General features: G+C 36.8%; 1 protein-coding gene across 1 annotated transcript in view; it reads left to right on the top strand.

The window, feature by feature from the left end:
* Positions 1-26,059, top strand: part of SPIDR (scaffold protein involved in DNA repair) — a 493,368-nt gene that overhangs the window by 9,742 nt on the left and 457,567 nt on the right. Inside the window, exons 3-4 of the mRNA XM_036263912.1 lie at positions 3,161-3,238; positions 7,394-7,554. The gene's annotated coding sequence lies outside the window, so the exon portion shown is untranslated. The remainder of the gene's footprint in view (positions 1-3,160; positions 3,239-7,393; positions 7,555-26,059) is intronic.

The following is a 26,059-nucleotide window of genomic DNA, read 5'->3' as shown; positions in this document are numbered from 1 at the left end:
GAAAAGAGTATGGAAGTTCCTGAAAAAATTAAAGGTGAACTACCTTATGACCCAGCAATTGCACTTTTGAGTATATATCCGAAGAAACCCAAAGCACCAATTTGAATATCTATATGTACCCCTATGTTTAGTGCAGTGTTATTTATAATAGTGATGCTATGGACACAACCCAAGTCCCCAGCAATAGATGAATGAATAAAGAAGGTGTGGTACTTGTATAGAATGTACTATTACTTGGCTATGAAAAAGCATGAAATCCTCCCATTTGCAACGACATGGATGGAGCTAGAGGGTGTTATGTTAAGTGAAACAAGTCCAACAGAGGAAGACAAATACCATATGACTTCATGTGTATGTGGAATTAAAAACATAAATGCAAAAAACAAAACAGAAACAGATTCATAGATGCAGAGGCAAACTGATGCTTGCCACATGGGAAGGGAAATGGGGGCCTGGGTGGAAAGGTGAAGTGATTAGGAAGTACACACTGGCAGTTATAAAATAGTCATGGGGATGTAGTACAGTATAGAGTATGTAATATTTTAGTAGCTATGTGGAGTGCCAGATGGGTACTTGAATTATCCGGGGGATCGCTTCATAAATTATATAATTATCTAACCACTATTCTCCACACTTGGAACTAATATAAAATTATATTGGATATATACAGTAATTGAAACATTAAGTTTAAAAATAAAAAAAAATATGTAGGTGGCTCTTCCCTGGTTAAATCCCTGATTCTGTCCCCAAGGGCCCTGTCCAGTGAGCTGACAACAGCCTCATCTGGGCTCACTTCTTTCCCACATGTTTCTAGAGAGCTGAAGCAGCCCCTCTTAATCTCTCTCCTTTTGTGTCTTCTATCCTAAGCCCTTGTTTCATTGCCCCCAGTTTTAATAGACATACTCTCATAATCGCCTGAACTTGTATTGTGAAATCTTCCCTGCACAAAGTCAAGATCCCATGAACCCACACACTATGGACCAACCCAATGCAGACTGACTCTGGGCACAGTCCCCTTTCCGGTAACATTCTTTGGTAACCCAGATGGGACTGTATTTCCTGAGTCTACACAGTCCAGGTGGCTCACTTCTACTGCCTCTGTAACTTTCAACTTCACTGGTAACATCTGGTATAGTTTAGCCATCAACATCACTGGTAACATATGGTGGCATGACTTAGATCACCTTATCACCTTTCTCAGACACATAAAGCCAGTTTCCAGTTGTGGTTTTATCAACCAAGAATGAGTGGAATGTCATGATAGAGGAGACATGCAGAGACTGTGGATGTCACCAGAAAGCTTTAAGGAATTAAGGTTGACTTTGAAGCCGATAAAAGCCCTTTGGAGAAATGGTCTGGCACCTTGCTTCTTCAATAGTTCTTGGCAGTCTTTCCAGGTCTTATTTGGGAGCCCATTTGCATCACCACTTCCTGAAATGAGACTCAGTAATTTAACTGAACTGACTTATTTTCAGGACTGCATGATTGAGTCAATGAAATATGAAGCAATTTACCAATTTCACTTCTGGAATGATACAACAATTCCATATCAAGACGGTGATGCTTCAGGGATTCCAGCCTGTCCCTAATTTGGAAGAATCAGTTAACAGCCTTTCTGTTCCAGTCTCAGATCCCTTTCCTTTGTCCCCCTTACATCATGCAGGGAGCGACTTCCATACCCTTTATGGGCAGGGACCACAGCCCTTGTCAGCCGAAGCAGTTGCTGAATATAGACCATTCCCACTCATTACCCTTGTAAGATTTCAGGGATGGAAGTCTGAGTAGCGAAGGAGACAGGCTAGCAGCCACATCTAGTGGAATAGGGAAACTGAGAAAGATAGTTAAATGACCAAGTACTTTATAGCCATCTAGTAAATTGCAAAATCCTATCTTCTATAACTAAGGACACTTAAGAGTAAATGGTTTACACTTCTTCCCAGTCAGAGGATAAATAGCTTAAATCACCCTACTGAGGGAAATTGATAGCAGAAATCCAATTAGTGCCCTTTGTGCCAACCACACCCAGGACAGATGAAGTTAAGGGAATAAATCTCATTTTGGCACATAGGCATAAAGCTGATGAATATTCTGTTGAGATTCTCCCCTAAGATGTCCCCTGAACTCCCAGCCTTTAAAACCTCAAGACAAAGGACCCAGTGTACTCTCCTTCCCAGGAGCTCATCTGTGTCTTTCCTTTCCCCTCTTATTCCCCCACAGGCATGCATCTCCTAACCTCTAAGGGACCCCACAAGACTTGCAATCAAGGGAGCAATGGGCAGCAGCAGCTCATCCAGGGCTAAATCTTTGAAACCGTCCCCAAGGCTCCCATTTCTCTGACTTTTCAGTGAGCAGACAGCAGCCCTGCCTTGGCTCACTTCTTTCCCATAGCGTTTCTAGGGAGTCTCAGCAGCCCCGCCTGGTCCCTCTCCTGTTGCCTTTCTTTGTTTCATTGTCCCCATTTTAACAAATGTACTCTCAAAATAAAAATAAAAATGTAATATAAGGTATCTTTCTGGTGATAGAATTTTTCTATATCTTGATGGTATTAGTATCAACATTCTGGTTGTAATGATGTAGTATAGTTTTGTAAAATTTTATCAATTAAGGAACCAGGGAAAGATTGCCAGGGTTTTCTCTATTTGTTATAACTGTATGTTAATCTAGTATTATCTCAAAATAACACACTAATTAAATAAAAAGATTGCTGTTCAGTGTTTAAGCACACTGCTGCTAGCAGGCTCTTAGTATGGTAAAGGAGGCACACGGAAGCATTTCTGTTGCACATAAGTTTTGTTTTTGTAGTTTGTCATTTCTTTATTTCTTTATTTTTGTTGTTGTTTAATGAAATATTATAGGAAGTTATATAGACCGTAATTATTTCAAGGTTATTTTTTTGAATTTTTATTTGTGCTAGTCATTTTTCTTGTGTTTTGTAACTTATTTCAATCAGTTCTACTTCTTCTTCTTGTAATATTGTGTTAATTTAAAGAATATTACCCAGTTTCCACATAGAACATTAGGCAGGAAGATCTGATGTAAGAGATCGTCCCCACTAGCATCAGAATTTTGGGTATTTGTAACTTCATCAAAGCAACATGCATTAAATCTCATTATGATAACTATATCAAGTGATTGTTTTTTATATATTTTTCTTTAACAGAAACTGCCACATCTAAGAGTACCAGTGCGCTTACAGATATAACTTCTAGTTCCAGTGGAAGTGATCGGTCAGATGAAGGTAAACACTTTTTAAATCAGAGAGAGATAATGGGCATGGTTCTAGAATAGACAGGTTTTGTAACAGGAATATTTTATGTTCAGAAGATGGGGCCAGTGAAGGTAAACTGATAATTTTGTAAGAAATCCAGTTTACATAGGGTTCAGTATTGGAAAAGTTACATTCTTTTTGTAATACTTAGCATTGATTATGTTTGATCTTACTGAGTCCCAACCTCTAAGCTAAACCCTTTAGAAACATATTGTCATTTAATATTTCTCAATAGCGCTAAGTGATAGGTATTACCAGTAGTACTTTTACAGTTAACAACTTAAGCTTGAACATGTGATAATTGGTTTGGATTCCACTTTGGATTTCTTTGATGACAAAGCCAGTACGCTAACTACTTAATGCTACACCCATATTGCCTCCTTGCTAACCTGTTTTGGGTAAATACTATGACAACTAATGTGTGGTAGAAGTATAACTACTACTGAGTTTCTGTTTTATGTCATTTTATATTATATCCTGGTTTTGACAGTTAAAATGGGGTTTCTCAGTCTTGGCATATTGCCACTTGGAGCCAGATAATTTTTTATTTGGGAGGGGAGCTTTTCTGTGCATTGTGGGGTGTTTAGCAGTATTTCTGGTTTCTGTCCATTAGGTGACAGCAGCATTCTCAGGCCCAGTCATGACAACCAAAAATATCTCTAGATGTTGTCAGACCTTATAGTATAATTACACCCCAAGTTGGGAACCAAAGACTTAAAATTATGGAAAACGTGATATTTTATATATTTTATAATACATAGCTCATATAAGAGTATATAAAAGTTTTAGTGTTTGTAAAATAAGCTTTGACTGCTTTTTCACTGTTACTTTGAGAGTTCACATTATTTAGTTACTTAGTCAAGGTTATGTTTGTACAGACAGCCCCTGTGGAAGGTTATTTACTTTCTTTTGGCCACTTTGTGTGACATCTTGGTAATTGCCATTTGACATTATGGTAATAGCCAGATGAAGTTGTATTTTATTTATTTATTTATTTATTTATTTATTTTTTTTTTTTTTCATCCTCACCTGAGGACATTTTTCCATTTTTTGTACAGATAGAGTGGGAGGGAGAGAGAGGAAGAGAGAGAGAGAGAAACATCGACGTGAAAGGGACACATCAAGTGGCTGCCACCCGCACGACCAACTAGGGCCGGGGACAAACTGCAACCGAGGTACATGCCCTTAGCGGGAACCGAACCCGGGTCTCTCCCGACCGCAGGCCGACGCTCTAACCGCTGAGCCAAACCGGCCAGGGCTGAAGTTGTATTTTAAGGTTAGACATAAGCGCAGTGTTGTTATTTTAACCATATTAATGGCGTTCATTGTTATGCAGTTCTTGGTTTGTCTTCACACATCTCAGAGCATAGTTTCATTATTAAAAACTATAGGCTTTTTATGGATGAATAGTGAGGTATGTGAATTACATCTCAATAAAACTGGTATTAAAAAAAAACTATATGTCCTCTTGTGCTCAAAGATCTTTTGTATTAATACTCAGTGGTTTCTAAAACTATTTAAGAATGGAAGGATGCTTTGAGCTAATTACTTTAAAATGAGTTAGCAAGTTACTGACTTCTCTTAAATAAGGTGACCATTAGGTAACAAGTAAATGATTGCTTGCAGTATATCCACTGATGTGTACAACTGCTTGTTTAGCTTTTTCTTTTCTCCTCTTTTTTTCCTTCTCTCCTCTCTTCTCTCTTTCTTCCTCTTTCCTTTTGACCTTTAATTGCCATTTATCAAGTTCTTGTTTTATCTCAGACACTAGTCTGGATATTATGTGTTATTCCTTTGATATCTACTGGGTCCTGTGACCAACTTATCCTTATTTTACAGAAGAAAATTAGGACTTAGAGAAGTCAAGTCACTTGTCCAGAGTCACATAATTAATAAATGTGTCAAGTGATATTCCAAGCCAGGAATGTCTAACTTTAATGCTGTGTTCTTCAGCACTGTTCTGGAGGTTACTAGACAGGCCTCTTATAATAATTACTAGGTGAGCTTTAAAAACAATATTTCCAGGCCCCCTTCCAGTGGTATTGGATCAGAGCCTCTGGGCCTTAGGCCCAGAATTACGATTGAGAGGGAAGAGAAGAACCCTGAGGTGAAATTGTCAAAGTATCTTCCTCTTTAAAAATTTTCCCCTCTTGATTTGTCTTTTAGGTAACTTTGGGAACCTTTCTTAGCTTTTTGGACATTCAGTTTCTTTACCTATGAAATGCAAATTTTAGTCTAACAGTAATCGTCTTGCCTGTTTCATAAAATTATTGTGACCAAATGAAAGGTCTTGTTAGTCGTGGTTATGATAGATCATTTTACAGTGCTTATCACATTGCAGTATCAGTGTTGTTCATCTGTGGACTTCTCTAAGTTAGGAACACTGTTGTGTATTCTCTTGTGTGTGTGTGTGTGTGTGTGTTTTACTGTGAGTGTCTAGAACAGCATGATAGGCCCTAGTAGGCACTGATTTTGTTGAATGAATGAGGACCAAAGGAAACGGATGCTACCAAAATGTATCGTACTGGCAGCAATGGCAGTAACTCTGAGGGCATTTTTTCTCAGCAGCTTGAATAATGTGTGTAGAGAAAACCTTCTTCTCCAAGATTGTAATTATCAATATGTACTACTGTTTTGCCTGTCTAGAAACTTCACATATCAAACTGTATATTCCCTTCGGCCATCTGGCTTACTTCCTCAATATTATCCATGATAAAAATTATAGCTTTCTACTATATAAATATTCCACAATGTGTGTATGTTCATATAAAATTAGGTTCAGCAACTTGGAAAATGCATTCCTCTGTCTAGCTCCTGAGTAAATGTGATGTTAGTTGCAGGAGATAATTGCCACCATTCATCTGCTTCTCAAAGACTGATGTGACTTCCAGGTTTTTGTAACTATCATAGTGGACTTTTACCTCATCTTCTGGAACAGCAGTATCAAATTAAAGAAGACTTTTTTTTGGTTTGTTTACTTTATCTTATACTTTTAACTATAGCTTAAATATTTCCATTTTTTGTTTTAATTCTGAATTTCCTTCAGATGTTAAAGCTAGTAAGTTTGTAATTTTTAATTTTGTACTTCTATGTGGAAGTGAGACTGTTGCTATGAGACCTCTGAAATAGGGCCAAGATGTCTACTAGGCCTCTTGGTAGCTGAAGTACTTTGAGGGAGTGCTTGGGCTTTGTCATGTAGGAAAGGTTTACCTTATATGCCGTACCTCAGAGAATAATGCATCCTTAGTTATTCATCTCTTTAAGCATAGCAAATTAGAGTTGGTACATTTCGTTATTTAATATATGAACATAATTTAACTTTCAAACTAAAATTTTGCAAAAGTAGTATCTACATAATAATGCTTATGAAATAAACTGAAAACTAAATTTACTTTGTTTCTTTACCAATGAGAGAAATCTTTAAAAAATTTAGGGTGAAAATCTTTGACAAAGTCTTTATTAATAGAAGACAGAAAATAAACTGTGGATCATCTGTGCAATGGAATGCTGTTATAGAAAAGAATGGGGCCCTGGCCGGTTTGGTTCAGCGGTTAGAGCGTCGGCCTGCGGTCCTGAGAGACCCGGGTTCGGTTCCCGCTAAGGGCACGTACTTCGGTTGCAGTTTGTCCCCGGCCCTGGTCGGTTGTGCGGGTGGCAGCCACTCGATGTGTTCCTTTCACATCGATGTTTCTCTCTCTCTCTGTTCCTCTCTCTCCCTCCCACTCTACCTGAACAAAAAATGGAAAAATGTCCTCGGGTGAGGATAAAAAAAAAAAAAAAAAAGAAAAGAATGGGGATGCTCCCTATATACTGATGTAGAAAATCCACATCCTTAAAAAAAAATCAAAGTGTATTCAAACGGAAAAAATTAACAGTATATATGTTTGCTTTTACATGCTAGAGAAACTCTAGAAGGATACAATAACAACTAATGAAAGTAGATACCTGAGAATTGGAGTGGTGATAAGAGTTAGGAGAAACAGGATGGCTAGAGAGAAGGGTAGGAATATACTTTTCACTGTCTTTTAATACGTATTTAAATTATTGAGCAGCGTGGATCTTTTTTAACTGTTGAGAATAGAAAAAGTAGATTTATAAAATTGAGTTTAGAATTGTATTTTCTAGAAGAACTACAGTTTGTGGACTGGGAGAGTGCCAGTGACAAGGACGACACCAGCGAATGTAATGAGTTCGAGGATGGCGAGAGCGCTGTGGAAATATCAGACTGTGCTTCTGGTGCAAGCAGTCCTTTGACGAGGGAAGAGAGGGTATCTGAGCTTCCTAAGGTAAGAGTGAATGGTTTTACAATTTCTTATTCTGTTTATGGCATTTGTTAATCATGGCCCTTTGGTGCTTTGCTTTATACTCCTTCCTTAACGACAGCAACTTTTGACTCTTGGTGGATTCTTTCGCTCTTTACCTCCTCATCTCTAAATAACATTCTTGTAATGTACTTCTAAACATGGATAAATACTAAGTTCTCTTCTCATCCACTTCCCACCCCCAGCTGCCCCTTGAACTTTTCCTGTCCCTCTGTTTTTTTCAGAACAGATATATCATGGTTTGGTTAGATTACTATTCAGCATTACATACTTGTGAATAAATAATATTTGTAACCAAGACAAATATTAATTATGATTACTTTTGCTTCACAACTTTTTATTTTCGTTAGAGTTAATTATTTTGGGGTTATGTTTACCTAGTTTTACTTATCATTAATAAAATTTTAATTTCTCACTATTGCATAGCTCTCTTGTTAAGATGTTTAGACATAGCAGGCATTTGATCAGTTTTGTTTTATTGGAGACATTTTTCCCACAACCTCCTCGCTGCTCCAGTTTGTCAGCATCCTGTCTGCTTTGTGGCTATTGTTACCTTTAGTTCTCCCTTCCTTCTCTTTCTTGGAATTCCCTTTACCCCTCCTGTTTGGAGCAACTTAATCCCGATTCCATGTGTGCCTCTTTCTTGGTTTTCCCTCTCATTTTGATTGAGCATATCTTCCAGGAGCTCTCAAGAAAAGATTCATGAAAGATAATTTTTTGAGACTTGGAATGTCAGAAGATGCATTTATCACCTTTGATATGTGATTGTAAATTTGTATAGAAGTTTAGGTTGGAAATAAATTGTCTTTGGAATTTTGAAGTCTTCATTGTTTTCCAGTTCCAGAGTTGCGGTCAGGAAACCTGAAGCTATTCTCTTCATCCTTTAAGAGTTTGTCACTTGCTTTAAGTGGTTTGATTGTGATATGCCTAGGTGTAGTTTTCTGCTTGGAGTTTGTCAAGCTTCTTAGATCTGTGGTGTGTCAGGGGCCACCAGTCTTACCCCTAGGTTCAGTAATTCGCTAGCAAGACACTCAGTACTTAGCATAGAGTCATACGCATGATTTGTTAAGGTGAAAAGATAGAAAGCAAAATGAGCAATCTTCCAAGAGTCCTTTCTCAGTGAAGTCACACAGAATACGCTTGATTGCTCTAGCAGTGAGTTTTGACAACACCTTAGAGTGTCTGCCAGAGGAGCGTATTAGGGACTCGGTACCCAGAGTTTTTACTGGGGACTAGTAATATAGGTTACTCTGCTGAGCATGTACCAACATTTCAGATTTCAAGAAGAAAAACAGGTATTCAGCATAAGCCGTATTGTTTGCAGTTAAGCTTAGGGAGCCTCTCTTATTTAGGGAAATGGTGGTTAGTCTTCTGAAATCTATGTTCCAGAGGTAGGCAAGGACCAACACTGCAAGCAGAGCTTTCTTTTTTTTTTTTATCCTCACCCGAGGACATTTTTGCATTTATTTTCAGATAGAGTGGGAGGGAGAGAGAGAGAGAGAAACATCAATGTGAGAGAGACACATGACTGGCTGCCACCCACACGACCCCAACTGGGGCCAGGGACAAACTGCAACCAAGGTACATGCCCTTAGAGGGAACTGAACCCGGGACTCTGATCCATGGGCCGATGCTCTAACGGATGAGCCAAACTGGCCAGGGTGCAAGCCGGGCTTTCTAAGGATACATTGTCTCAGGTCTGCTATGTTAACTCTATTCTTTGCATATGGGTTTAAAGTTTTTGTCACATTTGGAAAGTTATTTTACTTTTATTCACTTTTTTTTTTTTTTTTTTTTTACCTCTCCTTTTTCTTTCCTTTGGGGACTCGAAACATATAAGTGTATTGGGCTGCTTGATGGTGTGTTAGTGATCATTTTTTCCCTCTCTCTGTTTTATTTTGAATGGCTTCTATCTCTATATTTTCTAGTTCTTTTTATTTTTTTATTTCCTGTAGTGTTTAATATGCTGTTAATACTATTCAGTGTATTTGTCATCTCTTAAAAATTTGATATGAATCTTTTTGTGTTTTCCATGTCTGTTCTTAACACGATCATATACTTCTATGTTTTGAAAAAATAAAGTATGACTAGAATTGTTTTAATGGCTTTTCCTGTGAGTATATCTGTGTTTTTTTGGTGTTTTTTACTATTTCTTTTTTGTTTCTTTTTTTATTGATTTTAGGGAGAGAGAGATAAAAACATCAATGAGAGAGAACATCGATTGGCTGCCTCCTGCATGCCCCTCACTGGGGATTGGGCCCACAACCTGGGCATGTGCCCTGACTGGGAATCGAACCAGTGACCTCATGGTGCATGGGTTGATGCTCAACCACTGAGCCACACTGGCCGGGCTGTGTTTATTACTATTGATTGATGTTTTTCTTCATTATAGGTTGTATTTTTCTGCTTCTTTGCATGCCTGGAAATTTTTAAGTGGATACAGACATTGTGAATTTTATGTTGTTAGGTGCTAGATTAAAAAAAAATTATTTAAAAATATTTTGGGGCTTTGTTCTGGGGTGCAGTTACTTGGGAACAGTTTTAGCCTTTTGGGTGTTGCTTTATGATTTGTTAGATGGGTCTGGGGAAGTGCTCAGTTTCATGTCCCACTGCTGAAGCAAGACCTTCCATATGTAATACTATGAATTATGGGTTTTTCTTGCCTGGTTGGCAGGAACAAGTGCTGTTTTCTGACTCAGTGTGAACACTGGGCACTATTCCAAAGCTTCTGGATAATTGTTTCCCTGGTCTGGTGTAGTTTCTTTACGTGCACATGTTGATCAGTACTCTGCTGAATACTTGCAGGGGATTGTCGGGGTTCTCTGTGCAGTTCCGGCTCTTGTGGTACTCTGTCTTATGCACTCCAGCTACTTTGTCTCCCTGGACTCTCAGCTCTGTCTCTTCAACTCTGAGAGTCTACTGGGTTTCACCTCAGTTTCTCCCCTCTACTGTGTGGTTTGGAAATTCTCTCAAGAAAGTAAGCTGGAAAAATTTGCTTCCTAACTTTAAAGGACTATTGTTCTTCTCGCCTGATATCCAGTGTCTTGAGAACCATTGTTTCATGTATTTTGTCTGGCTTCTTTTCTTTCTCTTTTTGAGATGGGAGGATAAATCCACTACCTATATTTTCAGCTTGGCCACTTTCCTGATCTGTTTATCAATCCCCAACATGGAAAGATGCTCATCATCCTCAGCCATTAGGGAGGTGCATATTAAAACCATAATGAGATACCACCTCATACCCATCGGGATGTCTGTGATCCATACATGGGGAAATAATGTTGTTGAGGATGTGGAAGAATTGGAGCCCTGTGCATTGTTGGTAGGAGCATAAAATGATACAGCCACCATGGAAAACAGTGTGGCGGTTTCTCAAAAAGTGAACATGGAATTACCATATGATTCAGTAATCCTACTTCCTAGTCAAAAGAATTGAAAGCAGGGACTCAAGCAAATACTTGTACATCAGTGTTCATAGTGGCATTATTTACAATGGCCAGAGAGTGGAAACAGCCCAAATAGCCATCAACAGATGAATGGATAACCAAAACATTTGTGTGTGTGTGTGTGTGTGTACCGGGTATGGCAAATGTAGGTTAATAGTTGTTTGTATGGAAAATAATACAATAATTAATAAATAATAATATAAGAGTAGACTGTTTCTCATATTCACAACTGTAAACCTACTTTTGCCTCACCATGTATGTGTGTGTGTATGTATATATACACACAAGGGATTATTACTCATCCTTAAAAAGGAGTGGAAATTCTGCTAGATGGTAGAATATGGCTGAACCTTGAAAACATTATGCTAAATAAAATAAGCTAGACACAAAAGGACAAATACTGTATGATGCCACTTACATACAGTAGCTAGAATAGGTAAATGTATACAGCCAGGAAGTGGAATAGGGATTACCAGGGCTTGAAGAGTACGGGGAGTTATTTCTCAAATGTGTACTGAGTTTCTGTTTGGGATGATGAAGAAGCTGTACAATATTGTTAATGCACTTAATGCCACTGAGGTGTACAACTTGAAGTGTTTAATGTGGTAAAATTTTTATGTGTCTATCACCACAATAAAAAATGAAAAAAAGCTATACAATATTTATATTTTAGAATATTTTTCTATTAAAATTTATGTTTCTTGATAACTTATTGTTGATATGGTAAAAATGTTTATGAGAAAATGCCAAATGAAAAAGGCAAAATAGCATCATGTACATGTATTTAAATCTCAACTCAGGTCCCAAAGGACCATTCTGAGTCCTTGGACTACCACCAAAACCTCCATGGAATAAATCATACCTAACCAGACCAGGAAGTGTTATGTTGAGACCTAAAAGTTTCTGTTGACCTTTCATTATGTGAATTGGACTAGCAAAACTTTATCTCTATAAACTTTTTCAATGTGAAAAAAAAAGGCTTTATGATAGTATGTTCTAACTTTCTTATTGTCACATTGTCCTAAAACATGCTCCTTAAAATTTTTCTCATATTTACTTAATGTGGTGGTTGTCTCAGTGGCTAAACTGTCTGTTACTTCATGTTTCTGGCTTTTTGAAGCACTTTATTTCTATTGAGAAAGATGGGATTCCCGTGCAGGACTTCATATTACAGGTTACTTGTCTTTATCATTTTCTTTTAATTTTTTTTTCTTTATTGATGTTAGAGAGAGGGAGAGAGAGAGTGGGAGAGAGAGAGAAACACTGATGAGAGAGAACGTTGATTGGCCGCCTCCTGCATTCCACCACTGGGGATTTGGCCCACAACCTGGGCATGTGCCCTGACCGGGAATCAAACTGGTGACCTATTTATTGGTGTATGGGTCGACACTCAACCACTGAACCACGCCAGCTGGGCTTATCTTTATCATTTTCAAGCTGTATTGATATTTCATCAGCAGGTTCTATACTGATAAGATAAAAAAGTACGCAATAAAGTTAGCTTCAGGAATTCCTTTTCCTTGTTTTGAATAGAAAGAAGGATGGATGTTCTCATGATATATTATTGCCATTACTGAGTTAAAAAATAAGTATTTTACTCTTGTTTGAAACTAATTTTTTCATTAGGAAGTATCAGTTTCTGAGGACTTCTAATTTGTTTCTTGGCTTGCTTTTTGGGAAATAGTCTTTGAACCAAGGATATAGTTATTCTTTGAAAGCCTCTGTAAATCATCATACCTGTAAGAAAGACAGTAATACTGCGTGGGCAGAGATGCTGGGTGGGTGGCTAGGTTCACTAGCTGAGAAACTCTTGCACACAGGTCGTGTGGTGCTTGCAATTAAAATCTATACCTTGTTAAAATTACAGGTTACAGTGTGGCAGACTTTTTAGGATAAAAATATGTATAGTTAGACTGTGGCAAGTATCCACAGTTCTTCAAAATGTAAATAATGTGTCTCTGGATGGTAGGATTATTGGAGAAGCTTATTTTCTCCTTTGTTATATGTATTCCATAATTTAAAAAAAACACAAAGAAAAACAGCACTCAATGGCTTTTCTCTTGAAGGAGAAAAGTAGAGAAAAAAATAATTTGAGCATATATTGGGCTTTATATTGTACTAATTGCTTTATGTACATGTATTAATTAGTTCATTCCAGCAGCTCTAACAAAATACCATAGACAAGTGGCTTAAACAATATAAATTTAATTCTCACAGTTTTGGGGGATGGGAAGTTTCATGGCCCAGCTGCTGGCAGATATGGTGTCTGGCAAGGGCCTGCCTTCTCACTGCCTCACATGACGGAAGGGGTGAGGGATTGCTCTGGGTTTTTTTAATAAGGACACTAATTTCATTTATGAAGTCTCCCCCAAAGGCACCACATCCAAATACAATCACATTGAGTGTTAGATTTCAACATATGAAATTTAGGGGCATTAGGTTTCAACATTCAGGTGAGAATAGTACATTTTCCATTTGAGCTTTAAAACAGTCTTGTGAAATAGGTTTTGTTAAACCCAATTTTAAGACAAGAAAACCATATTAGAAAAGATACGTGACTGAGCACATATGTAGTGAACATGGCCGCTGTGACTGAAGCCTTGCCATAAAGGTATCCAGGTGCTGGTCAAACGCCTCCATGGATGGCTTCTTATGTCGGAAGGAGTGTGCATATGGGCAGAACTTTGAAAAAAGTGGTCATAGAAAAGAGAAGACCTAGGTTTGCTTTGTTACTTAAAAAATTCAAGACCTTTTCCATGTAGTTCCTCATCGAGTAAACCTGTTTTTCTTAATAAATTTGTATATTAAAGCATTGCATATTGCATTGCCATTGAAACGTGACTCAGAAAATGGATTTGTCCAAGCAGACATTGAGAGGCATGTCTAGAATATAGGAAAGGTACTTTTGGATTTGTGGTCTGCCTGATTATAGTTGTGTTCCCTATGGCTTTCACTCCTGTCTTTTTTTTCTTCCTTTCTTTTCCTCATATGAAAACAGAGATTCAGTTATTTTCCTTAGTTTCTTCTTAAGCTACATTCTCTTCCAGATACTGATTACTGTTAAATCTTTCTCTAACCCAGTTGCTGTCCTGAATTCCCTATGAGTTTTCAGCTGCCTAGTGACATCTGTATGTGCATATCCTAAAATTACTGCACGTCTGAGGGGTTCTAAGCCATATCTTTTCTTTTTCTTTTAACTCAAACTCATCCTCCTTGTGTGCTTTTGGTCCTAGTTAATGGCTTCTTTTTTTTTTTTTTAACAGCCTGAATCTATGTCATTATCAGGTCATGCAGATTTGGCTTCTTAACGACATCCTTCTTACTACTTCTGCCCTAAATCAGCCCTTTTACCTATTGTCTGTATTGTTTCAATTACTTCATAACTAATTTCTTAGTGTTTGTCTCTTTTTTGTTAATCCTGATCCAAGGATATTTTTTCCCTTTGTTTTATTTTATTTCTTTAGATAGAATGGAAGGGAGGGAAGGAAGGAGAGAGAGAGAGACAAAAACATAGGTGTGAGAGAGACACATCAATTGATTGCCCTCCACACGACCCTGACCAGTGCTGGGGATTGAGCCTGCAACCCAGGTACGTGCCCTTGACCAGGAATCAAACCTGTGACCACCCTTCAGTCTGAGGGCCCATGCCCTAACCTCTGAATCAAACTGGCCAGGGCAGCCTATGTCTTGTTAATAGATTGTTCTTAATAAAAATTATGACCTTATCACTCACTTATTGAAATACTTTGGATGGTACCCCTTTGAATAAAAGTCAAGGTCCACTTGACTTAACCTTCACAATTTGTCTCAAACCCTTAAAATGAATGAAGGAGAGACTGAATGTTCTATTCATATAAAATTCTAAAAAGTGCAAATGATTCTGTAGTGATCTGAAAGCAGGTCAGTGGTTGGGGATGAGGATAAAGGAAGGAATGGAGTACAGTGGGACAGGAGGAAGTTCTGGGGTGATGGAAATGTTTATTATCTTGATTATGCTAATAATTTTCCCGGAGTGTTCACATGTCAAAATTGGTCAAATTAAATACTTTAAATATGTTTAGTTTAGCATGCTTAAATTATGTACTTCAATAAATTTGATGAAAAAACATTTAAGTACAAGAAAGATGTTGGTCTATGTGTTCATGAAATGTTTCTTAAATGGCAAAAAAAGGATATAGGATAATTGTGTTGAAAAATGGAAAGGATGTATTTATATAGACTATCTCTGGAATTCTGGGAAACTATTTTTACTGTATTAATCTTGCAAGTAATTTTTGATTTTTTAAACCAAATACAGATATTGCTTGCATTACAGATGTTTTCTTATTTTTAACAATAAATTTGTGGTTTATTATTATAAAACAGTAAATTATAGCAATATTATATATCTCAAAAACAGTATAAAATTATATTTATCTGATAAAAATATTTGATTACAGAACACATTAAAAGAAGAGAATATTAATGGAATATAAATGCCCAATAAAAACCACTTAATGTTGAAAAATAATATCAGCCCAGCCGGTATGGCTCAGTGGATTGAGTGTTGTCCCATGGATTGAGAGGTCCTAGTTCTATTCCCAGTCAGGGCACATGCCCAGGTTGCTGGCTTGATTCTCAGTAGGGGGCGTGCAGGAGGCAGCTAATCAATGTTTCTTTTTCACATTGATGTTTCTATCTCCCTTTCCCTTCCTCTCTCTAAAAAAATCAATAAAAACATATTTTTTAAAGAAAAGAAAAATAATATCATAAATATATTAATTAAAAGTTAGCATTTTATTTAATTAAATTTATTGGGGTGACATTGGTAAATAAAATTATATAGGTTTCAAGGGTACAGATCAATGATACATCATCTGTGTACTGCGCTGTGTGCCCACTACCCAAAGTCAAATCCTTCTGTCACCATATATTTGATCCCCTTTATACTTTACTGTATCCCAACCCCTTCCCTCTGTTAACCACCATACTATTGTTTATTTTTCTTGCTTGTTCATTGGTTGCTTTCAGTTTATATACCACATATGAGTGAAATCATATGGTTCTTAACTTTTTCTGTCTGACTTATTTTGCTTGTTTTCCAGATCCACTCATGTTGTCACAAATAGCAGTATTTTATCTTTACCTAGGGCTCTGTAGTATTCCACTGTATATATGTACCACATCTTTATGCAGTCATTTATTGAAGGACACTTCAGTTGTTTCTGTGTCTTGGCCACCATGAGTATTGCTGCAGTGAACATAGGGGTGCATATAATTTTGCAAATAAATGATTTTTTAAATTTAGTGTGTGTTGGAAAACATTATGAAAAGTATTTTTTACTCTAGTTCTTGGCCAGAAAGATTTTGAAAGGCACTGCCTGGAATTTTCACAAGGATATGTACATTCATTGTAACATTGTTTACAAAAGAAAAAACTCTGGAAAGTAACCTAATTTTATATGAATATTCACAAATTGGGGAATATTTATATAGTAGAGAGCTATAATTTTCATCATGGATAATATTGAGAGAGTAAGTCAGTTGGCTGAAGGGAATATACGAAGTTTATAGACAGGCAGAACAGTAGTACATATTGATAATGAACAACTTTGGAGAGAGGAAGGTATTCTCTACACACATTATTCAAATTGCTGAGATAATGTTTGCATCATCATTCCTTGTGGTGTAGCTGTGGAAATGTGCACATGCCAGGGTTGTGAGACACAGTCATACTGAACTGTTCTCGGGGAGGCTTTAAATCGAAGACTTACTATTGGCTTGTCCTGCAGTAGAGCTGCACTAGTCTGTCCCACTTACTACCCAGCCCTCTTTTCCTTTCATAGCCTTCAGACCTGCATTGTGGTCTTAAAGCTTCTTGGACACCTGCTTTCTCCCCTTTATCATTTGCAAGTGCTTCCTCCAATAGATCTTTTTATAGCTGATGCTGTCTTAGCTGCCTTCTCGGGGTTTTAGCTCTGCCCAGGATTGTATATTCACATCAGTGCTTACTTCCTAATACTTTCTTATATTAATACCTAAATTATTTCACTTCTTTTTACTTAATATTTCAAGTAGGTTGAAAGAAGTAAAATATGTGATGTAGTTTTTGTAGACTTGCCTCTATTCATAGTTTGTTGTTTGCCTTTGAATTTCTCAGGCAGAAGCATACCCTGAGAACATCTGGAGTGAAGTGGGCAAGTGAGCCAGGGAAGGGATAACAGCCGATCAAGGAATCATTATTAAGCAAGTTACTGTTATGGCACCTGGAACTTAGTACTGTATGTAGACTCCATGAGCCTCAGAATTATCCCACCAGAGAGGCCCTGAGGCAAGGGAATGAGGAAGTCGGAAAATAGGGCAATCGTCATTGAAGACATAGGGAGAAGATAAGAGTTGGGTGTCAACAGAGTCAGCTACAATGTGTAAATGAGCCATGTTCATTGAATAACACTGGAGGGGGCATCATTTATACCATAATTGGAAATTTTATATCTATTACTTAGCTCTCCAGAAACAAAGCCTCCCTTATATAATTCATGACGCTATTTTTGCCTCATGTATGTTTGTAGAAATGGAACATATATGGTGGGTGGATACTTACTCTACAAGAGAATGTACTACTTTAATTTCGTGGGAAGCAGTCAGTTCTACCTTGAATCCCTTGCCAGTGGTGGAGTGAGGGGTGTTAATGGATTTAGGAAACAGTCTTGCCTGTAAGCATGAGTCCACCAGTTCTCTGAAACACAGCTCTACTAGTGCTATGCAAAGGCAGCTGAATCCTTAACAGCAGCAGCAGCTAATATGAGTGCTTCCTTGTTGCGGGTCAGTCTTCTAAGTGCTTTGCTACATACATGAGCTTATTGAAACCTCACAACAACTCAGTGAGAATGGAGCTATTTTATCATCCCCTACTTTCCAGTTAAGGATTTTGAGGCACAGAAAGATTGAGTAATTTTCCTGTGGTTATAAAGTGGTACGTGATTGAGGCAGGATTCTAACTCAGACACTCTAGTTTCTGAGTTGTGGTCCTGGCCATTTTGTTAGTGTCAATAATAGTAATACTAATAATAACATTAAAAACAAAATAACCCTGAGTTCTTACTTTCTGTCAGCATTTTGCTAAGTGCTGATCATGTGAAGTAGATGTTATCATTAACCCCATTTTATAGATGAGGAGATGAAGACACAGTAAATGGCACAACAAGAGTCCAAATTCTTTAAATTACTTACATTGGCCCTGGCCAGTTTGGCTCAGCAGTTGGAGCGTTGGCCCGCGGACTGGAGGGTCCCGGGTTCAGTTACCGCTGGGGGCATGTGCGTCGGTTGCATTTTGTCCCCTGCCCTGGTTGGGGTCGTGTGGATGGCGGCCTGTTGATGTGTCTCTCTCACATTGATGTTTCTCTCTCTCTCATTCCTGCTCTGTCTGAGAGGATGGATGTGGAGATGTCCTTGTGTGAGGATTAAAATAAAAGAAAAAATAATAATAAATAAATAAATTACTTTCTTGGAGTACTGATTAACTACATAATCAACTATTTGGAAGAAAAGCATAATAGTAATCAAAGACCATAGCAATAAGCAATAAATTCTCTTTGTAATGTTGTCTTTTAGGGCATTTAACAAATATAATTGATTACTGATGTGACTTCCCATATTGGTCAGTATTGCTCTTTGGATTTTCATAATTTATTTTATCAGTGTCTTCCAAGAACCATTTCTGTAGAGGGCAGCAGAGACATAATAGTGAAGTCTCTTCATAACGTACAATTTTCAGGAAGTGTGAAGGAAATGGGATTTAGGTGAGCTTTGCTATGTAATTCTCACGTACTTAATGTAGTGATTGCTATGCAAATACAAGATAATAGATGAATAAATATCAGGTAACCTGTGAGGGTTAGGCTTTGGTTGAGGGTGTGCAATAGACTGGCTGGCACAAATAAAAGATCTGAAAGTAGTTCATGTCACTTTAAAGAGAAAGCAAATGTGGTTTTCAAGTCTGAAATACGGATTTATTGTTATGAGTATTTTCTTTGTACTCTTAACAATAGTGGTAGAACATATGACTCAGTATCTCCCAGAAGATGAAATATGGAAAAGTTTTAACAAAATAAGAATAAACATAACTCTGTTTTTTTTTAAGTGGGAAGATATTATAATCCTTTATAAAGTGATCTGGCAAACCTTGCAAGTATTTTTAAATGTAATGAGCATACTCGTAATTCTGTCTGTTTATCTTTATTTGTTTATAAATTTGAAAGTAGTATATTTAATTTCACTTCTAATGGTGAATTAGAATAAAATGGTATGACTGTGTACTGATTGTTAATGTCTAAGAGCTGTTCTTTGTATACATCAAATATAGAGTTGAAGGAATTTGATTATGATGAACAAAAGTATACATTTTAGAAACGCTCTCGCAAATATCATCTTTCATGTATCTACAATAGGTTTTTGTTTATGGTTACCCTGAGGATTACTCATAAAAACCTTTATTTATAACAGTTTATTTTAAATTGACAACAATTTAAGTTTGAATACATTTTTAAGCTCTACATTTTACTCACTCTCCCCCATCATGTTTTATGTTTTTGATGTCACAGTTTACATCTTATTATGTATTTCTTAGCTAATTATTATAGAGATAGTTATTTTTACTACTTTTGTCTTTTTTTTTTTTTTATCCTCACCCGAGGACATTTTCCCATATTTTTGTTCAGATAGAGTGGGAGGGAGGGAGAGAGAGAGAAACATTGATGTGAAAGGAACACATCGAGTGGTTGCCATCTGCACGACCCAACCAGGGACAGGGATAAACTGCAATGGAGGTATGTGCCCTTAGCGGGAACCGAAACCGGGTCTCTGGACCACAGGCTGATGCTATTGCTGCTGAGCCAAACTGGCCAGGGCTACTTTTGTCTTTTAATCTTCATACTAGCTTTATATATGCTTAATCCACCACTTTTACTATGTATTTGCCTTTTAACATACTTTCATGTTTTCTTTTGTGCTTAAAGAAATCCCATTAACATTTCTTATAAGACTAGTTTGGTGGTGATGAACTCCTGTAGCTTTTGCTTGTCTGGAAAACTCTGTATCTATACTTCATTTCTGAGTAAGTTTGCCAGTAGATTATGCTTAGTTAGAATTTTTTTCTTTTAGCCCTCGAATATATTTTGTTATTCCCTTCTAACCTGCAAAGGTTCTGTTGAAAATCTGCTGATTGTTTTATGTCTTATGTGTAACAAATTGTTTGAATGGAATGCTGCTTTTAAGGTTCTTAATCTTTAACTTTTGATCTTTTAATTTTAATGTGTCTCGGCACTGACTTTTTTGGCTTTGTCTTATTTGCAATTCTCAGGGCTTTCTGAATCTAGGTGTTCATTTTCTTTCCCAAATTACAGAAGTTTTCATCCATTATTTTTTAAAATCAGTTTTATGACTCTTCTGTCTCTCTTGTTCTGGGACCCCTGTAGTATGAATATTCGTCTGTTTGAAGTTGTCCCTTATGGTCTTTAGTCTGTCTTTTGTTTTTGTTCATTTTTTTCTTTTTTCTTTTTGTTGCTCCGATTAGGTAAGTTCCAAGTTCACTGACTCTTTCTGCTACTTAATCTAGTCTGCTGTTGAATCCCTGTAGTATATTTCTCAGTTCAGTTATTGTATTTTTTGGGTCTATGTCTTCTCTTTGTACTTTATTATACTTTACAACACTGTTTTGATATACTCAGTCTGTTCTTTCATTCTTCTCCTAAGTTTGTTGAGGATCTTTATGACCATTACTTTGAACTTTTTATCCAGTAAATTACTTATCTCTGTTTCATTAAGGTTTTTCCCTGTGGTTTTATCTTGTTCTTTCATTTAGAACATATTCCTGTATCTCCTCATTTTATTGACTGTGTGTTTTTTTGTTTTTTGTTTTTCCTGTGTATTAAATGAGGCAGCCAGATCTTGATTTCTTGAAGGCGAGCCTCATGTAGGAGATAAATCTTTTTGTTCAACCATGCCCTAGTTTGTGTTGCCCCTCAAACATACATGATTGTCCAAGCAGCCTGTTTTATTTTTATTTATTTATTTATTTTTTTAATCCTCACCAGAGGACATTTTTGCATATATCTTCAGACAGAGCGGGCGGGAGCAAGAGAGGAAGAGAGAGAGAGAAACATCGACATGAGAGAGAGACATCGAGTGGTTGCCACCCACACAACCCCAACTGGGGCTGGGGACAAACTGCAACCGAGGTACGTGCCCTTAGCGGGAACTGAACCTCGGTCTCTCTGGACCGCAGGCCAATGCTCTAAGCTGAGCCAAACCAGCCAGGGCCTGTTTTATTTTGAATAGCTCTCAGTTGCTGAGGATATTCCATGACCTATCAGTGTCCCAAAATGTGGGAGCTCAGTACTTATTTTCAGGTTGATTGGAAGCCAAATCTTCGGATGCCAGCCTTTAAAGTAAACATGCCTCTGTGTGTCTAAATCATGATGTTAGCGGGCTTTAGGCTTTAGTAGGAATTTACAAGTTAATTATGTAATTCATATGGAAATAGAAAGGACTTTGGTTTTTATAAAGCAATCTTTGAGAAGAATTGCAAAGTGGATGACTTAATAGTACTTGATGTCAAGATTTACTCTAATGCTATAGCAGTCAAGATTGTAATACTAGCATAAAGACGTACAGATAGTTCAATTGAATAGAATAGAGAGCTTAGAAATTATTTTTGACAAAGAAAGCAATCCACTGGGGGGAAAAAGCTTTTAAACAGATAGTGCTGGAACAATTGGATATTCATATGTATAAAAATTCACCTTGACACCCTACCTCACATGTACATGAAAGTTAAATCAAGATGGATCATAGATCTAAATGTAAAAGCTGAAACTATAAAACTTCTAGAAGAAAAAAGTAGAGAATAAGCAAAACTTTCTTTAATAGGATACAAAAAGTACCAAGTGTAAAAAAATACTGTAAATTAAACTTTATCAGAATAAAAATAATTTCTCATCAAAAGACACCATTAAGAGAAAGAAAATAATAGCAAAATATATATCTGTTAAGGACTTCATAGAGAACCCATACAGTAATAAAATGACAACTCAATTAATTGGAGAATGGTTAGAATAGACACTTCATAAATGATGCTATATGAATGACCATTCAGCACATTTGAATTTCAACATGTAAATTTTGGGGTTTACATTTCAGCCCATAACACTCTTATTAAGAAATATTCAAACATTAGATGGAAAACTGATTTTTTTTAAAGGAAGAGAATAAGTTTTATTTTAGAGCATTAAATTGAGAATATGGAGTGGGTAAGTGATGACACTTGAACTTTGGAAGAGAACACAGGGTTGAATGCTGATTTGGAGAGTAGTTGCTTAGAAGTTCTATATTAAAATTAAAATAACACAAGGACATTTTTTTCTCTTTACTCTGAATATACATTTCTGGGGCAAGGAGAAAAAAGTAGTAGTATAAATCACTATGAAAATTCTTAGAAAGTATGAAGAAACAAGCCCACAAGAAATTAGAAGAATAAAATGTATTTTTTTATGGATTTATTTCAATAGTTTGATCACAGCTTATTTTTTAAAATGGCAGTAATTTTTAAAACATTAATTTATATAGTACAGTATGATTGCCTTTGAAATAATATTTATCACATTATACCATTGTAATACAATACTATTATCTGTTTCATTATACTGTGCATTAGGTCTCTATGGCGTATGCACTGTTCATCACATGATTGTACCTTTAAACATCATCAAACAGCAGTATATCCTCCTTATTCATGATGGAATGATATTCTCTTATGTATCTGTACTACATCTTTTCAATCCATTTGTTGATGGGAACTTGGGTTGTTCACGTATCTTTGCTGTGATCAACATGGTTGTGCATATATCTAGTTGAAATTCTGTTTTCACTTCCTTTGGATATATACCCAGTAGTGGTTTTGCTGGATCATATGTTAGATCTATTTTTAATTCAGGGAGGAACCTTCATACTGTTTTCTATAGTGATTAGACTAATCTGAATTCCCACTGACAACGTATAAAAGTTTCCTGTTCACCACATCCTTCCCAGTCAGCACTTGTCTCATCTTTGTATTTATTTATTTATTTTTTAGTTAGCTGTTTTTTAAAATATATATATTTTTGTTTTTGAATCACAGTTGACATACAGCACTACACTAAATAAGTTTTAGGTGTACACCCCAGGGACCAGACATTATGTAAGCTATCGAGTGGTCATCCCGATAAATAAATCCAGCACCTACCTGACACCACACGTAGTCACTGCAGCACTGACCAAGCTCCCCATGCTGCACCCCATGTACCCATGACTCTTCTGTAGCCACCACTTTGTACGGTTTGATCCCTTTATCTTTTCCTGTCAACCATCAAAATGTTCTCTGTGTTATGAGTCTGTTTCTGTTCTCCTTGTTCATTTATTTTTTTAAATATGTTTTTATTGATTTTTTTTAGAGAGAAAGGAAGGGAGAGGGAGAGAGAGAGAAACATTGACATGAGAGAGAAATATCGATTGGCTGTCTCCTACATGCCGTGTATTGAGGATCGAGCCTGAAACCTAGGCATGTACCCTGACCAGAAGTCGAACTGATGACCTCTCAGTTTATGGGATGCTGTTCAATGCACTGAGCCACACCAGCTGGGCCATTTTGTTTTTTAGATTCAATTGTTAGTAGATGTGTATTCATTGCCATTTTATTATTTATTTATTTTTCATCTTTTTAAAATTCTCCTTCTTAGCCCTGGTTGGTTTGGCTCAGCGGTTAGAGCATCGGCCTGCGGTCCAGAGAGACCCGGGTTCGGTTTCCGCTGAGGGCACGTACCTCGGTTGCAGTTTGTCCCCGGCCCTGGTTGGGTGTGCGGGAGGCAACCGCTCGACATGTCCCTTTCACGTTGATGTTTCTCTCTCTCTTCCTCTCTCTCCCTCCCACTCTGTCTGAACAAAAAATGGAAAAATGTCCTCGGGTGAGGATTTAAAAAAAAAAAGACCCTTTAACATGGGCAGAAGGTAAAAGTAGGTTTACAGTTGTTTATATGTAAAATAATACAATAATTAATAAGTAATAATACAGGAGTAAACTTTTTGCTCTTAATTTCCAAAATAGAGCATTGTGGTTAGAGAACATACTTGGTATAATTTCAGTTTAGGGGGAGGGGGGAATCAGTGTGGGGGGGGGGAAGGAGAAACATCTGTAACAAATAAATAAATTAATTAATTAAAAAAAAATTTGAGGCTACTTTTGTGTCTCTGCATGTGGTCTATTCTACAAAAAGTTCCATGTGCACTAGAGAATTATGTATATTCTGGTGTTCTGGGATTAAAAACTACATATTGATTATGTCTATTTGGTTTAAGAACAATATTTCCTCATTTTCTGTTTTGGTGATTTCTCTATAGCTGTGAATGCAGTATTTATGTCTTCTATTACTATTATATTTTTGTCAGTTTTTCCCTTTAGTTATATTACAAGTTACTTTTTACAGTTTGGTGCTCCCAGGTTAGGTGCATATATATTGATAAATGTTATGTCTTCTTGATGTATTTTCTTCTTTATCATTATAAAATGTCTATCTTTGTTGCTTGTTACCTTTTTTTTACCTTGAAATCTATTTTGTTATAGATAAATATGGCTACCCTCGCTTCTCTCTAGATGCCGTTTACTTGGAGTACCATTTTCCAGCCATGCAATGTGAGTCTGTATTTGTCCTCGCAGTTGAGATGTGTCTCCTGGAGGCAGCATATGGATGGGTTTAGTTTTCTAATCCAATCTGTGACTTTGTATCATTTTATTGTTGAGTTTAGTCCATTTACATTTAGGGTGATTTTTGTTGTATAAGGATTTTCTATACCCATTTTGTCTTTTGTTTTCTGGTAACTGTGTCCCCATTGTTTCTTTTCCCTTGTGTTTCTATTATTTCAGTTTGGTGGTATTTTATGATAGTTTTCCCTTTTTTATGTTATGTTCTAGGTGTATATATATTTTCTTGTGGTTACCACTGGGTTTATGCAAAAGAAAATTTCATATGTATAGTAGTCCTTTTTATTCTGTTTGCAACTTATTCCTATTCACCTGTGGAGTTCAGTCCTTGACTCCTTTATGTATATTGTGTTTTATTTATATATTTTTTCTTTATTGATTTTAGAGAGGGAGAAAGAGATAGAAACATCAATGAGAGAGAACATCTATTGGCCACCTCCTGCATGCCTCCGACTGGGGATTGGGCCCAGAACCTGGGCATGTGTCCTGACCCGGAATCGAACTGGTGACCTCTTGGTGCATGGGTCGATGCTCAACCACTGAGCCACATCAGTCAGACCCCTTTATTTTTTTGTGTCACAAATTATCTCTTTTTATGCTGTTAATCTCCAAATCTCAGTAGCTTGTCTTGTTTTTTAAAAATGTTTTTACCTCCTTTAACCTTAATGTTGTATTTAAGATACCCTATTCTGAACAGGGTTATAATTTCCTGCTTCTGAGTGTCTGTTAGTCATTTTGCTCATTGTTTTGCATCCTTTTGACTTAGTGTTTCAGGTGAAAGAACACACTTCAATATGTCCTATAATGCATCTCCTGTGGTGGTAAATTTGCTCAGCTTCCATATGTCTGGAAAAGTATTTCTTCATATGTAAAGGATAACTTTGCTGGATATTTTATTTTTGTATGATGCTTTCTCTCTTTCAGTAATTTGAATATGTGTCTTCACTCTCTCCTGTGTTGTAGGATCTCTGCTGAATAATCTGATTTCAACCTATTGGGATTTCACTTATAGGTTACTGTCTTCCTTTCCTTTCTGTTTTATTAATTTTGACAGTTTTAATATAATGTGGTTTGGAGACGGTCTTTTTGGACAGAGATAATTAGTTGATCTGTTATCTTTTTGGATTCGAGGATCAGTTTTTCTTATAGGTTTGGGAAGTTATCATCAGCAACTTGTTTTAACAGGCTTTCTCTTTTCCTCCTGCTCTTTTGCTGGTATGTTCATAATTATACTTACATTGCTCTTTCTAAT

Source organism: Molossus molossus, unplaced genomic scaffold (assembly GCF_014108415.1).
Source record: "Molossus molossus isolate mMolMol1 unplaced genomic scaffold, mMolMol1.p scaffold_m16_p_16, whole genome shotgun sequence".
Lineage (NCBI taxonomy): Eukaryota > Metazoa > Chordata > Mammalia > Chiroptera > Molossidae > Molossus > Molossus molossus.
The sequence above is the reverse complement of the archived record's forward strand: the minus strand, read 5'-3'. Positions and strand labels throughout refer to the sequence as shown.